The sequence below is a fragment of the Oryctolagus cuniculus genome, chromosome 3 (genome assembly GCF_964237555.1).
Source record: "Oryctolagus cuniculus chromosome 3, mOryCun1.1, whole genome shotgun sequence".
Lineage (NCBI taxonomy): Eukaryota > Metazoa > Chordata > Mammalia > Lagomorpha > Leporidae > Oryctolagus > Oryctolagus cuniculus.
Window position 1 is genome coordinate 78,993,233 of NC_091434.1, and position 13,948 is coordinate 79,007,180.

The 13,948-nt window shown below is 35.5% G+C and overlaps 1 protein-coding gene across 5 annotated transcripts in view; it reads left to right on the forward strand.

The window, feature by feature from the left end:
- Positions 1 to 13,948, forward strand: part of KCNH7 (potassium voltage-gated channel subfamily H member 7) — a 511,727-nt gene that overhangs the window by 201,585 nt on the left and 296,194 nt on the right. The gene's annotated exons all lie outside the window — the stretch shown is intronic.

A 13,948-nucleotide genomic window follows, 5' to 3' on the forward strand; every position in this document is an offset into this window, starting at 1 on the left:
TACTATAAAGTCTGAAGTTACTTATTCTAAATAACTGATATTAGGGTTTAATGAAGCTTATTCACAGAGCTCTTCTCAACACAGGTTAAACATTTAAATTTGCATTTCAATTTCTATTCACTGTCACAGCTGATCATTTGATTCTCTTGAACATTTTCAAAATGGACAAAAAAGCTAATGATGGCTTTCTGGAAGATAAAACTAATCAGCTGTCTATTAAAAGGAGAATTTAGTGATCATCAAAATTTTTGTTCCTCTGAGACAAAATTGAATAACAGAAATTTAACTTGAATTCATTAAGTCAATAAATCAAGACATGTCCTGAGATAAGACCAACTATAAGGAGAAAACAGAAATGTTGATGAAACTATAACAAGTAAAATTACTAAAAAATGTAAGTTTTTCTCAAATATGGAAAAAGAAGATATGAGTCCTAGAATCAATATTAGGAAATATGCTTTCTGAAAAATACATTTTCAACAAACATATTCTGTTGTCTATTTTGTAGCACAGAACATATTTTAATTTCACAATAAAGAGATGACAGCTCCAAAGCTAATGACTTACTAACATTACCCAACCACAACATAATAATTACTATTAACTAAGTGCTGATTGATATGCTTTGTATATTATTTTGGATATATTATGTCCCCTAAAGAACCAAGTGTTAAAGGATTGGTGTCCAGGGTGTCATTGTTGTGAGGTAGTGGAATCTTTAGGGAGTGGTGCCTAGAGGGAAGCCCTTAGGTATCAGGGGAATGCCCTTGGAAGGTAATTCTCCACAGTTGTTGTAAAAGCTTGAGTCTGGACCCAATCCCCAGCCACTCCTGTTGCTTCTTGAATTTCCATGTGATCCTTCCTCTGTTGTGTGCTCCAACATTCATAATGAGCCTGTTGCCAACACTAAAGATTTTTTTTTTCATTTTGACCTCCCCACACTGTGAGCTAAATAAGACTTTCTCCTTATTAAGTTAGTTGCCTCAGATATTTTCTGATAGTGATGAAAAGCTGACCAATACAACCCCCCATGTGTTAACAATTTTCATCCACTTGCCTTTAATAGTCAACAGCACCATGTAAGAGAAGACTGTTATATTTCCATTTTAAAAATCTCCTAAGACCAAAGCAACTTAAGTAACTTTGCTGTATAGATAGAAAGGGTATCAGTGGTACAAGATTCCATGTCTTTTGGGCCGGCACCGCGGCTCACTAGGCTAATCCTCCACCTTGCGGCGCCGGCACACCGGGTTCTAGTCCCGGTCGGGGTGCCGGATTCTGTCCCGGTTGCCCCTCTTCCAGGCCAGCTCTCTGCTGTGGCCAGGGAGTGCAGTGGAGGATGGCCCAAGTGCTTGGGCCCTGCACCCCATGGGAGACCAGCATAAGTACCTGGCTCCTGCCATCGGATCAGCGCGGTGCGCTGGCCGCAGTGCACTGGCCGTGGAGGCCATTGGAGGGTGAACCAACGGAAAAAGGAAGACCTTTCTCTCTGTCTCTCTCTCTCACTGTCCACTCTGCCTGTCAAAAAAAAAAAAAAAAAAAAAAAAAAAAAAAAAAAAGAATCCGTGTCTTTTGACCTCACATACAACATTCTTTATTTTGCCATATTTATTCGTTCATGTCCTCATTTACTTATTCTCAAAAAATATTTATTGTGTACCCAACACTTCTCTCACATATTTGCTGAAAGCTGAGCATACAATCAAAGTGAACAAAACAGACACATTCCTTAGTCTAATGGAGTTTATATACTCTTAGAGGAAATACATATTAAATAAGATAATAACTTATGCAGAACAGTGAAAGGAGAGTGATCAGAGATGATCATTGCAGGTAAGAGGCTCTAAGAAAGGAACAACATTGGATTTGTTAATTCCAAATTAACACAGTTACTAGGCATTATTTCTTGAATACACAAAATGTGTTTCTACATGGAGAAATTAAAAATGACTAATAAATCAAGTATTTGCCATCAACTTGCCCTGCATGAAAGCAAACCTACTCAAAAATGAAAAAATAAATAGTTTGTGTAGAGGGGGGAGGATAATGTTTAATGAACTCATTTTTGTCAATTTTCAAGTATAATATAGAAAATTAGATTTCCAAAGCAATCTACTTTCTCTTGAAAGTATAAAAAGCATCACACAATAATATAAAAGTTTGAAACTGTTACTTTCCTAGAACAAAAATCATTTAGCACCAGGATGCGTTATAACAGTATCAGCAGGCACCGAAAGAGAGATGACGCAGTAGCTCTTTTGAAACATCTGTCAGTGTCATTGGACAGCTCTCCTCATTTCCTTTCTAAATCTGGAGTATCTCCTTCTCGCTACTATATGACCTTTATCTCATAAAATTTATTAGATTTTCATTACCGGAAATAGCTTCTAAAAGAGTCATTTTTGATCTGTCTAATACAATTCAGAGCTCCCTGTCCATACCACTGAGAATGAGCCTCCAAGGTAGCAAGAGCTGATACCAATAGCTTAGCTAGAAATTCATGGTTTGGACAAGTGGATATGTTGAAACTCTTGGATAAACAATCTGTTTTTATAAATAATGAACTTTTATGTTCATAGAAATAAATAAAATAACTATCAGAGAAATGTCATGATTTCAACCACATTTATTTCTTCTCTGTATTTTGTTAAAGTTTTTACCTTATTTTATGTTCAATATCAGTTTTATTTTTATATACTTTCTTTTTGCTTGCTTTCTTCACACAGAATTGTCAAATTTCCTACCTAAAAGAGAACCTATTAACATTTTGCAGCCTTCTTCATATATAAGAAATAAAAATTGTTTTTGCTTTTGTTTTTAGGTAAATATCCCAAGTTTTTCTAATGGCAGAACTCTTATCTGTAAAGCAAAAACAAAATCCTTAATTAATTTATACACTGAAAAATTAGAAGTTTTTGAACAGATGTAGCAGGCAGAAATCAGAAAGGATAAAGTTCAGTGCAACATCCCCATCAATCAACTGGGTGTAGTTGATAACTGAAATACCCTTTCTTCTCAAACTCACATACCACACTCACCAAGACCACCTCTTTCTAGGCCATAAAACCCATCTTAAAAAATAAAATAGGAATCATACACTATAAGCTTTCATGCCATAATTAAATTAGAATCAAAATAATTAAAATAATTGGAAAATCCCCAAATGCTTGGAAATTAAACAGCACATATCAAACTAACAACTAGGTCAAAGAAGAAATTTCAAGAGAAATTTTCAAATATTTTGAACTAAGTGGAAATGAAGCTGGAACTTGTCAAAATTTGTGGAATGCAGTGAAATAGTGCAAAGGGAAATTTAATGCATCAAACTCACATATTAAAAATATCTAAAATCATTCATCTAATCTTCCATAAAAGGAAATTGGAAAAAGAAGAAACAAAAACAAAATCAAAGGTCTATTTGGACCAAGATTGTTTGATGCCTATCATTATTTTGAGTCTCTACCTTTAGAAATTTTTAAAATATGTATAATATAGGAAAAAGGTTTTGATAATTAATTATTGTTTTATATGTATTAAACATGGAAATAGTATATACAGTGTCTTTATGGAATGCATTTTCTTCCAAAATAGCTCATTTAATCTTCATAACAATGCTACATCATCATCATTATGATGATAAAGTAAACAGCTTATATAATTTTGATTTTTCCCAAGAATACTGGTAGATTGTAATATTTCAACTCTTCCTTACATCACGAAGTTAAAATCCACTGTTTTTTAGAATGATGATTACCAGAAGCTACTAAGAGTGGGAGTGGTAGAGGGAGAAAAGTGAAGACTACTAAATGGCTACTAGATAGGAGAAAGAAGCTCTAGTATTTTATTGCCCAGTAAGGCGACTACAGATAGTAAAAAGATACTCTCTTTTTTGCCAAAAAATAATTGATAAGTGTTTAAGGCTATATATTGGTAAATGTTTAAAGATATACATATAAGTGTATATATATCCTGATTTAGATATTGCACAATGTATACATGTATTGAAACATCACATGGTACCCCATAAATATGTACAATTTTTATGTATCATTTAAAAATAAAGGATACAAATATTCTCCAATTTGGGCTTCCCTAGTTAAAACTGGAGATAATTATTAAATGCTTAAGAAATAAAATATTTTATCTTCCTTAAAATATTGTTTTTCTGAAATCATGCAATAAGATATTTCTCTCCTGCATTTTATAAGTATTCATGTGTCAGATTGGCTCTTGGGCTCATAGAAAAAATGCCATGTTTTACTTTTCAATAATTAAAATACAGTCAATATGCAATGAGGCAATTTTATTTCTCAAAAAATATTTTGAAAATTTAATAGTGCTTCAGTGTGAAAGCGTGCATTTTTCAAGACACTAAGTATCTTATTTTTAATATGCATCTCTGAATGCTAATCATTGTACATTTTTTTTCAGGATAATTTGGGGGAGAGGTATGGCTTTGGTTGTATGTAAGTACCTGCTACCTGACAGTTTCTGTAACTCTTCACAGCTCCTCTGTTTATTTATTAACTCACTCATTGAATATTGATGGAGCAGCTTGCACACACCAGGTTTTTTGCTGAAAGAGTGAATACAAAAGCAAGCATGGCCTCAGTTTTGTGGAGCTGAAAGTCTGTTAGGGAGATAGATGTCACGTAAATAATCACCCTGGAAAAATAAAAATTAGCAACTGAGAACGGTTCAATGTGAGAGAGCTGTCTGGTACTGTCAAAAGTACCTGACAGGAGAATTTAATCTTGTTGGAGATGGCTTTGCTGAAGAGGTAACATTTGAACCTAGGTCTGAAGAATGAGTTGAAAAGTTGACCAAGTAAAGAGGGTAGGAAAAAGACCCCTCATGGTACTAGCATATACCAAGACTTGCCTGCTTTTTTTCAGGCTGTAGAGCTATCATAAACTGAAACATAGCCCACAAAAACATGACATAATCCTGGGTAACAAATTATGAAAAAGACCTACTACAAAATTATAAATGACCTGTTAACATAACAAGAAAACTTTGCTTCATGAATTCCTTTATACAAAATTTGTTGTTCTAACTTAGTGTTATATAAATGATTATGAAACATCTTTGTTGATATATATGATAAATACTGCTTTCTGTATGATTATATAGAAGTATTCATAGACTTCAACTATGTGAAAATCTGCAAAAATCTCACAATTTATTATTATGTGCTAAACTTTAGAGATTCAAAGAAGTATTCAAAAATATCTCTGTTCACTGAAATCCTACCATGATACTGAAAACCCATCAATGCAGTTAGGTAAATATCAAGTCATATAGCAGGGGTCAAAACTCTGAGTTGCTGAAGTGCTGTAAGAACAAAAATGCAGGGAATTTTTTTTTTCTTTATTTTTTACTTTAGTGTTGGATTAAATTTTTAAATGCTTCTATTAGGAATATACTATCATGTATTTAAAAAAGATGCCATCAAACATGGTGTCATAATAAATATATAACATTATTGTTATTTAATTTTATAAATATAAAGTAAATGTAGCTAGGTTTATTGTGTCCTGTTACTGACCCACAAAACAGAGTGCAAAATTTTCTTTCAACCTGAAGGAAAGATTCTGAATAAAAATAGCCTCTGAAAATTTAACCTTCTCTACTTTTGTTCTTTTTTTGATACAAGTTTTTGAAGACAATGACTCATCCCAGAAACATTTTTTGTTTCAGATTTGTTTGTTTTAATGGAAAGTCAGAGCTACTAAAAGAAGAGAGGGAAGGAGCGAGGGAGAGAGGGAGGGACAAATCTTCAAAGTATTGGTTCACTTCCCAGATGGCTGCAATGATCAGGACTGAGCCAAGCCAAAGCTAGAAATCAGGAGCTTCTTCTAAGTCTTGCATAAGGGTAGCAGGGACCTAAGCACTTAGGCCATCTACCACTGCTTTTCCAGGCCATTAGCAGGGAGGAAGATCAGAAGTGGAGCAGCCAGGACCCAGCGCCCATATGGAATGCCTGTGTCCCAGGTGGCAGTTTTACTCCCTAGACCACAATGCTGGCTCCCAGAAACTTTTTAAATGCAAAAATACCAGAGAATAATTTCTCAGATCAGGAAAACATGTATTATATCTTTATGCACAGGTAATATGACTCTTCAGGGAAGAGTTAATATTTAAATGACTTCAAAATAATAAGTGAATATGAAAAAAATCCATTGAATACAAAATCGTGCTAAGAGGTTTTACCATAAAAGTAAAAATCATTTCCAAGTTTTCCAGCATACTTTTATTCTCCCTTTGTGTGGATTTGAGCTTATCTCAAAACAAAAGGCCTAGTGACATAATTATTCATGTTCTTTAGGAAATGGCTTTGGTGCTTTTTATTTTAAAATACGCTCATGCATAACAAAGAACACGTTCTTTCTCTGAGAAACTTTTGTCTTGAATAGGTTAGGAGAAGAAAATACTCAGGTGAATCTATTTAATAATTAATAGTGGAAATAGAGTCTTAATGAAATTTCCATCTTCCTGAAACATGAACTCAGTAGTTATTACTTTTATTATTACCTAATACTGATGTGTGTCATTACCCGACAGTCTAACTGGAACTCCTAATACTGCTTGGAAAAAAAAAGTAAACATTAAATTCTCCATAAATTTCAAATAAAACCACATAAGCAAAACCCAAGGGAAAATGCTCATGACAGAAGCATCCATCTTCCTCTAAAATTTAAATTTAAATGTGTATGTTTTTCAGTGCTAAATACTGGACACTGGTAAGGCTGTTAGGATTTCACTGAAGCAGAAGTCCTTGTGGGTTTTCTATCGAGTCATCGGGTTCAAAACCATCACCTTATAAGTGGTGAAATTCACTTTCATTAAATAAAATTCACCAAATGATCATTCATGGAATCATAACATTCAAAAAGAATCCTCAAATATTCGGGCCATTCTTTCTCCAATCTGTTTTATTTTACAGATTTTGAGCTAATTCAAGCTCACCCTTAAATTGTCTAATGTTAACCAAACCAGAGGCTCTAAAAAAATGAGTGGTGTTTTCAGCACCTCATCCTGTCAACAATGTAACAAATGAACATGGGAAGCAAATGATTAAATGACACCTGCTGGAATCCTGCCAGTGAGAGGGAGCCCTAAGCCCCAAAGCTATTTGTAACTTTCATTTATTGGTCTTCTATTCTGGCCTCAAAAATTACACTAATTCCTTTCTCTCTCTACAACTGTCTGTCAGTTCTGATTGTGACTCTCAAGTCCCTTTGAGAATCTTCTCTCAAGAGCATTCTTGATGCTTTTGCTCATGTCATATATGTACTGTTCCTCAAACTTTAAATGGTCTGTTGCCTTTTACTCCGGGAATTCTATTCCATCAATTTGCATCCAACATGTTATGCCAAAATGGGAGACTATTATAATAATCTAAGTATGACCTCAGTGGAAATTACAGTGCCCAGTGGTACTAAATCCAACCACCCATACTGTGACTACTATATTTGTATTATCATTTTAGTATTATTTTATTTAATAATATCTCACTGTAGTGGGTCGTAAAATGTGATTGTTAATAATATCCACATAACAAAAGCAATTTGTAAAAATCACCCTGTGGATCAGACACATTTACAATATGCCAGGAAGTATAAATTTAGGAAAAGTAATCAATGAACTAATTTAAGGATCTGTAGTACTTTAACATAATTGAAAATATTCCATAGGAACAGCTGAAGTAGCAATTATGCAGTCCCTTCAGTCCAGGAAACCAGAGCCTCTACAAAGGCAAGCTTATTGGAGCTGCCTTCCTAAGAAGTAGGTCAGCCATAAGCTGGAGGCATCACAACAGCTTCTGAGCATTCATTAACATTATGTGAAAACACGGCCACTGTAAGGAAGTTGTACGTTTCAAGATGCTGATATTTATCATCAGCTTATCCAGGAGTGACTCCTCCTCAGCAGGAATTTTGTTGAATACTAACAAGTGAGGTTAATTGAAAGCTTACTTTACGGTAGGTAACATGATAAGTTCACTATGTGTTTTATACCCCTTATTTTTTACAATGATTTAAACTTTATTATAGCATTCTACCCATTTTTCAGATGAAGAAACTAAGGTTTATAGAAAATACTTTGCCGAAGTTTATACTTCTTGCTTGTGACAAGCACAGGACTTGAAGTAGGAAAGTCTGATATCTAAATTTCTAACTCCTTTATCATCCTTCCATTACTTAATCAATTAAAATAAACTTTGCACCTAGTGTTGACAAGGCTGAAATTATCAGTATAGCTAGTAAGTGCTGTGTCTTTTTTTTTTTAATCATTTTTTTATTTGACATATAGTGAGAGAAACAGACAGAGAGAAAGGTCTTCCTTCTGTTGGTTCACCCCGCAAATGGCCACTACGGCCAGAGCTGCGCTGATCTGAAGCCAGGAGCCAGGTACTTCCTCCTGGTCTCCCATGCAGGTGCAGGGCCCAAGCACTTGGGCCATCCTCCACTGCCTTCCTGGACCACAGCAGAGAGCTGGACTGGAAGAGGAGCAACCGGGACTAGAACCAGGTGCCCATATGGGATGCCGGCACCGCAGGCGGAGGATTAACCAAGTGAGCCAAGGTGCCGGCCCCAAGTGCTGTGTCTTAAATAACATGCAAATCCAAAAACTTCTTATGCCAACACCCAGGATTCTTTTGGCATTATCATTGTAGAGTTTAGACCCTCGAGTTTTACATGCTGCATTTTGGAATTGCAGAAGAACCAGCATATAATTTGATCTCTATTTTTCTATTTCCTAATAACTTAAAGCATCTCATATTTTCCCAAGGAGATGTTTCTAATGGCAGAGTAAAGTGAAAATGCATCCTTGAAACATATTTGATTTTAAAGTACCCTGCACATCTGTATATTTCTTGGAAGTTTTGTTTTATAACATAAAACAAATGAAAGGTTTATAATTTACTGCATAATACATCAGTCCTTTCTACACACTTTTTCCCATTTTTCAAACAAAATTTAAGTTTCTGAAAGAAACACTGTGTGATTTTTAATATTCTGTACCCGTAAGACTTGTATACTTAAATTTCAGAATAAAGATGGTAAGAAGTTCATCCAAAATTCATTAATTTATTTTCAAAGCTTTAATTCATTTAGAAATACTTATTAAATTATTATTTTATGTGACGATGATACTGGCAAGATGCATGGATACATAATATATAATATCTGGCCAGGAAAACCTCAAAATAACAGCGGGACAATAAAAATAGCAAATAATTCTAGTAGTCCCTGAACCACATATAATAAATGCTGTTACAGAGTCTTAGTAAATACTAATGAAATATTACCACATTCCCTTTGGCTGTCTTCTGGATTTTTTGCTTCAAATAAAAAACATAAAAAGCTATAAGAGTAGATGACATTGATAGCAGATCAATGCCACTTAAAATCTCCCCTTAGTTGCAACACTTTATGTATTTATTTGATGTATTCAGCCATAAGCTCCAATAACTGTTAGGTGTAATATTAGTTTTCCATTTTATGGTCTTCCATGCTGGTTACAGTATATTGTTTATCAACATCCAATGCTTCTATTTGGTCATTGTTAAAGAGTTTCACTCTTGTCATACTCAGTTGGCCTACTGTTTTTCCACTGTTATTGTCACTCTTCACCCTTCAAGGATTTTTTAAAAAGAACTACTTATTTAATTGAAATCAGAGATGGAAAGAAAGAGATAGAAACATTTCATCTGCTGATTCGCTCCCCACATGTCTGTAACTATCCATACTGATCTCCCACATGGGTTGTAGGGACCCAACTACTTAATCTATTTTGTGCTATTTTCCCAGGTTCATTAGCAGGGAGCTTGATAGGAAGCAGAGCAGTCAGGACTCAAACCATTGCTCCCAACCCAATCATATACAGAGAAAAAATTCTGAGCATTTTATATGTAGAGATAATCAAAGCAATGTGAAATAAGTATTTAATAAGAATGTAAGCAATCTAATGAAGACTTACTCCCACACGGAAGAATTTTTATGGACTTCACAGAGGAGCTGGCAAGTGAACTGGACTTCAAGTACTCATATGCAAATGTTTAATGCAAGTGACGATGGAGTAAATAGTAAAGCAAGTATACCACATTGCCATTTAAAATGCAACTGTAGATGGTCTTTGGCTTACAATGGATTTACAAGCTTCCATAAACCACCCACCATAAGTTGAAAACAACATTAAGCCAAAAATGCATTTAATACATCTCTCCTAAAAATTATCATAACTTAATCTGCCCTACTGTAAATGAGCTCACAAAACTTATATTAGCCTACAGTTCAGCAAAATCATCTAACATAATGCCTATTTTATAATAAAGTAATGAAAACTCATGTAATTTATTGAGCACTGTTCTGAAAGTGAAAAACAGAGTGATTGTATGGGTTTTCACCATTACCATACAGAGCAGAAAGCACACTGGGCCTGAAGCATGTTTAAAAGACTGATCTATAATTAATTGCTGGATTAAGAGGATGCAACTGCAGCAGGATGATCAATTTGTGGCTGGAGCTCTAGGTCACTGTCACTGCTCAGTTTCATGAGTGGGTGTTGTACCTCATATTAGTAGCTTGTGAAAAGATCAAAGTCCAAACTTTGAAATATGAATTCTGCTGAAATCATTATAAAGTTGAGAAATAGTTCATTCTAAGCATTGTTAAGTCAAAGACCCTCTGTTCAAGCATAAAAGTTCTTCGTAGTTTATGGGATGGACAAAACAAAAGTAGAAGGCTGGATTTGGCTGCAGGTCATAGTCGGCTGATCTCTGACTGAAAATAAGATGTGGACTATGGGAAAGAATGATGTGGTCTGAGAAGAACCAGTAGCAAAAGCACAGAGATGTGTTTTCATGGAACCTGAACAGGCTTGAGAGGAAGTTGAGAGAGACAAAACTGGCCAGATCATGTGTAGCATGATGTGGTGAAGTTTAGTTAAGGATCAACACTGGAGGTTCAGAATCAGGTAATTCATTAGCAGCATTCATGGCTCATTTATTAGATAAAATGTGCCTTCTGTTTGACACCAAATATTGTGTCCTAACCTGGTAATTTACTTTTCTTTTTTAATGTTGTTGTTTAACAAATGTTTCCTGCCTACTACAGGCTATTAGGAATCTGACATCATATTTTTATTCTTTAGTTGTTTTTCTCTAATGGACCATAAACCCAAAAAAAGGATATCAATACGAAGATTATATAATTTTCACCACACAAATTTAAGGATGCATCCACAGTTTTTTTTTTTTAATTTTATTTATTTTTTAAAGGATTTTATATCTTTATTTGAGAGGTAGAGTTACAGACAGAGAGGAGAGACAGAGAGAAGGATCTTCCATCCACTGGTTCACTCCCCAAATGGCCACAACATCTGGGGCTAGGCCAAGTAGAAGCCAGGAGCCAGAAACCTCTTCCAGATCTCCCACGTGGGTGCAGGGACACAAGCACTTATACCATCTTCTACTGCTTTCCCAGGAGCATTTGCAGCAAGCTGGGTTGGAAATGGAGCAGCTAGGGCTTGAACCAGTGCCCATATGGGATGCCAGCACTCCAGGCAGGGCTTTACCCACTGCCTCACAATGCCAGTCCCCATAGTTTTTGCTTTTTAGTCTCCATAGAGGTACTGTCAAAACCACATATGAAATAGGAGTTAACTATCTTTTATTGTACGTTGTTAGCTCTATCTCCAGAAAACGTGCTTGAAACAGACAAGTATGTCAGAGCCTTGGGTGAGAAGGGAGTTTAGGAGATAGTAGCATTGATAGAGAGCTTTAAATCTCTAAGAAAATGGGCCAGGAGCTACTTGACTAAATAGCATGGCACCATGTGCCATGGGTAGACACACAGACTAGACATGAGACTAAGTTTCTCTAGTTTTTCTCTTTGAGGTTAGTGGACTTTTTACCCTAGAAAGCCAACTACTATAGCCCCTCTGAATTTCTTGTTGCTGCTGAGAGATTTTAAGCAAAGTCCATATGTATTTGCTTTCTGTTGCTGCGTGGGTATCAGGTTAAACCAACACCCACTTATTATTTCATGGTTCAATAGGTTTGAAATGGACTTAACTGGGTTATCTGCTGAAAATCTCACAGGCTTGAAATAGAAATGACATTGACAGTGGTTTGTTCTCTGAAAGTTTGGGGGAAGAATCCTCTTCAGAGTTTTCAAGCCACTGAAAGAATTCAGCCCCTTGTGGTACTAGGTCTGAGGTCTTTCTTTGGTGGTTGTGATCTGGAGGCTGCTTTCTGCTCCTAGAGATCACCTACATTCCTCCTCTCATGTTTCCCTCTGTCTTCAAACCAAAACAGTCCTTGAGGTCATCCTCATACCTTCCCTCTCTCAATTTATCCCTTCTGTCAACAGTTCTAAGAATTAGTCTGCTTTTAAGCACTCATGGATCATATCATTAGATTCTGCTCATTGATTTTTTTAGACCATGCTCATTGAATAAACTTCTTACATTAAGCTCAGCTTTGTTATTTAACATAACACTATTACAGGACAGAGACCTCATCAAATTCTAGCTTTTGGAGACAAAGACAAGTATTTTTGTAAGGAGGAGTCATTATATTATGTGGGGTGAAAACAAATGAACACTAGAAAGAGAAAAGCCATGGAAGAATAGGAAAATAGAGCAAAGAGAAAACAATATGGGCCCTTCATTGTGGCTCTGTGACATGTATGATACTCCAGTATTAGTGTGACAAATCATTTAGATGTGTGATAGGCAGATGCAAAGGTGTTGAAATTTTTGTCAATTTTTTAACTCCCTTCAAGGTGGACATTCTTATTTTCCATATATAAGGATGAAATGTTAATAAGTATTTTTGAAATCTGGAGACTTTATTGAACCCTTGTTTTTCATGTGTTGAGACTTCATAAGATGGCGCTTTACTGTATGCATTGAGTTGAGAAAACTAATCTATGTTTACACTGGGTGAATAATCACACATATTTTTATTAAGTCCATGGATGAACCCACTCATCTATTCCTTTCAAGAGTCAGATGGAAAATAATTGTCATTGGCTTATCAGCTAGGAAAAAAAAATGTTTCATGTGGGTTGAGAGATGTGTCACACAAGAAACTTGGGTTTTCACTGGTTAGCAATGTGAAAACTGTTCCAAGAAAACACACTCTCCAGGTGTTATTAGATACTGTCAGTGTGACTATGTTTGTAAGAGAGGAGAGCTGTAGAAATGCATACTCTTATACATTCTACATGTGCCCAATGTATAATGAAAAATCAAGAATTGACGTATTCTACCTTTTTTATTGACTTCTTTAAGAGGGAGGGAGGGAGAGAAGTAAAGGGGGGAGGAGAGAGGGGAGAGAGAGAGAGAGAGAGAGAGAGAGAGAGATCCCATTCACTGATTCAATCCTTAAAAGCCTATATTGGCCAAATCTGGACTGGGCTTGAACAGAGCCAGAGACTACATACTCAACTCAGGTTTCCCACATAGGTGGCAGGAATCCAATTGCTTGAGTCATCACTGCATCCTTCTGGGGTCTTCATTAGCAGGGAGTTGGAGTTAGGAATGGAGCTGGGTATTGAACCTAGGCACTTTGATAAGGGATATGGATATCATAACTTGCACATTAGCTGCTAGACCAAACACTTGTTCTACTTACTCTCTTTAGAAAGAGAATTTACTCCATAAAAGAGTAGATGAGAAATGTGCATGACATACAGCCTCAGAAAATACAGATACGGCTTTCTAAGCTGTCATAAACCTGCCAAAAATGCCTTCTTTAGTTTTAACATTTATGGATATGAAAGAATTCAACACATTCTCACTAAACTTGTAAATGACCTAAGTTAGAGAGCGTTGTATCTCTTTTCCATGATGATTTTTTCCCTTAAAATTTCATGTCATAGAATGCACCAATGAATATAAAGTTAGTCAAGTAAAGACAATGTAATGTCATGAG